This window comes from Lactuca sativa, chromosome 2 (genome assembly GCF_002870075.4).
Source record: "Lactuca sativa cultivar Salinas chromosome 2, Lsat_Salinas_v11, whole genome shotgun sequence".
NCBI lineage: Eukaryota > Viridiplantae > Streptophyta > Magnoliopsida > Asterales > Asteraceae > Lactuca > Lactuca sativa.
Genome location: NC_056624.2, coordinates 211,741,719 through 211,744,814, shown reverse-complemented (window position 1 = coordinate 211,744,814; position 3,096 = coordinate 211,741,719).

Genomic DNA, 3,096 nt, shown 5'->3' with positions numbered 1-3,096 from the left:
CGCCAAGTCACGTCTCACGTTATTTAGAACCTTGGTTAGTATTGCTTATGATCGACCTAAAATTTGAAAGTTTCCCCAAGATTTTTACACCTTTTATATGCATAGCATATTGTCCTTTGAACTCTCTTTCTTCCGATTTTATACAGTATGTTATATATTAGATAATTAGTTACTATTAACTATGAAATGTATATATCAAAAGACATATATTTTATTTCAAAATAAAGATGCATGTGTGTCTCTTAACAACATTTTAAGGACACCTGGTAATTTTAAAAGACAGTATAAAATAAAGTTTCACTCTAAAAGCAGAAAAAGGGATTCAAAATCCAGACAAAAACCCTTATAATTATGCTTTAATTTAGTTATTTTAATCATTGGGTGACCCAAAATCTTAAACTAAGTAGAGATGTCATCCACCATCACCTATTTTGCTTAGTACTATGTGACAAAAGGTTCGCCTATAAATTGTAAGTTCACATCTCTTAAAAATATGCATAAACAGTTTTATTTGTCGTTAAAAGAAATTAGCCAATTTAAATAAAAATCATTGAGTTTGAAACTTTTTTTGTTTAACCATGGATTTTTTTCTGCTTTATCAATTTAACCATTGACAGTTTGTTATTTTTCAAATTCACTAAATAAATTTCAACATTTTAATCTATCATGCTAAATTATAAAAACAATTTTGTATGGCTATATCGAAAAAAATTCGAATTATAATGGTTGATTTATAGAATTCAAGACTTTAATTAGTGGTTTTTTTTAACAAACATAACAAAATCAAAATTTTAAAACTAGAAAAAAAATGATGGTTTAACCAAAAATAAATAAAACAAACTATATTAATTTTTATAGATTTTGTCCTACAAAATTTAGAATAACTTATAATAAACCCTTATTATAACTTTCATTTTTTAACAATGTCACTTTCGATTTCTAGGTATAAGTCTTATGTTTCGCATCATTGGGGTTTCAGGATTTTCCTGACACCACGACGTGGTTATCCCCTCATCACGGCTTGGTGGCCGTTAGACTGGAGGGAGTGAGACGGAAGTTTCCCTCATTTTTTGTGGGCCATACCATCATTTCCCTCACTTTTCATTCCCTCACCTAAAACCCAAGGAATGGGTGGGAAGAGTTTCCCTCACTATTTTTTTTAATAAAATTAATTGATTTTAATGATAATTGGAATATAAAAGTATAGCGTCTATTTTGTAATTTTCAAAAACTATTTTTGTGTTTAGAATTAGAGTTGGGTGTATTCTGCCATAAGACCAAAACATAGGGGCCAAATATGCTATTTCCAGAAACTTCTCATCTTCTTCCTTCTTCCTCGTTAAAACCTGCAAACTCAAAAAAAAATCCAGCCACTAACAAGAAGAGAGAGAGCAGGAACCCCTCCCCGCGCCTCCTATCCCGCACTGCTGGTGTGGTGTTCCTCCGAGCGGGAATGGCTCCCGCACATCTTTTCCGCTCCACTTCGTCCGGCCTTAGGGTTCAAAACCCTAAGATTCAAGCTTTAGACCCTATATAAAGGATATGGAGGCTAAGGGTTTCGACTACCTTTATTCCCCCTCACCCTCAGAAGATCCCCCATCCAAACCTCAACCTCATTTGTTATCATTGAGCTTATTGTGCTTGTTTGTTGACTTTTAAATGAAGAAGGAAGTCACTGTGGTGAAAGGAATCAGCTAGCAAGCACAATCGTCTTCTCTTCAGCATCTCTTTGACCATTATAAGTCCATTCACTCATTTGATAGAGTTTGAGTGAATATATTCAATAAAGTTTGCAACTTTATTGATCTTTGAAGTCTCTAAAGTACTGTATGTTCCAGATCTGGACTCCCATGATTGTTTTGGTTCAATGAATGAGGTTTTGGTCCATTTTCTCATATTTTCACCTAATTTGGAATATGACATGCATTGGACATGTATGTCCATAAAGATAGGATTTTTATGGACCATAAGGGTGTCATGAAGCTTTCTGGAAAGTTGGAGTTGTGGACTTAGTGGATTAAGGACATAATAAGGAATTGTATATGCCAGCATCACCATGGCATGGTCAAGTGCTAACCACGACGCAGGATGCAGATCCATCGCTTCTTCTGCTGAGCCAGACCATGACGTGGCCAAGATCTTGCCACGACAGGGTTGACTTTAACCGTTGACCGTTAAATTTTTCACAAGGTTGACTTTTGGTTAGCTTGTCGGTTTTAGATAGCAGACCAAGATGTGACCTTTTGATTAATGATTAGGTGGTGTGTAGTACCAACATTTACGTTTTACAAGCGGTGGTGTTAGTCTACTTTGATTTTGAGGTGAGCCTTATCACTATACTATGTAGGATGCTAAACTGACTATGTGGCTCTTACATGTATAATATGTATGTTGGCCGAGGCCTATTGGATGAGACCTATTATGTATGCTGGGCGAGGCCCATTGGGTGCGACTTGTAACATCCTAAAATTTAAGACTCGGTTCTTAAACTAATAAAGTAAATAAATGAAAATGATTTATATAGTTGAATCATTAATGAATAATCATCACATAAGTTGATATGAAGTTTAGAAAGTTAGAAGTGGAAATAATAACATTTTAAAAGTTAAAGGACCCAAAATCTCAAAATGGTAAAATGTATGTACCAAAGGGTTGTAATGTAACATTCCAAAATCACGATAAAAAATTTCATTTTTAAACTAAGAGAAATCATTGTTTTCAAACAAAACCCATATCAAGACCAAGTATCAAATACAAATATCCCAAGACCAGTGTATCATAAAATCTCCAAAAACATGTCATTGAATGATGTGTAAGATCACGGTTTCACCTTGCCACGATCCTCTAAACTACCTAAATCAATATAACATAGCAACATCCTTTATACCAGGATACATAATTCAGTGGGCCGACATTGGTGCATTTGAACCACAGGTACATTGATGAAAACTCACCTCTCGATCTGAAAAGATAGCCGAGCACATCACAGCTCCGTATACCAACTCTATAGTCACCTATACAACAAACAGTGACCTTGTCTCAAACTATTGTTCAAAATACCCAAAATGCCCTTAGGTCAGACTTGGTCAAAATTCG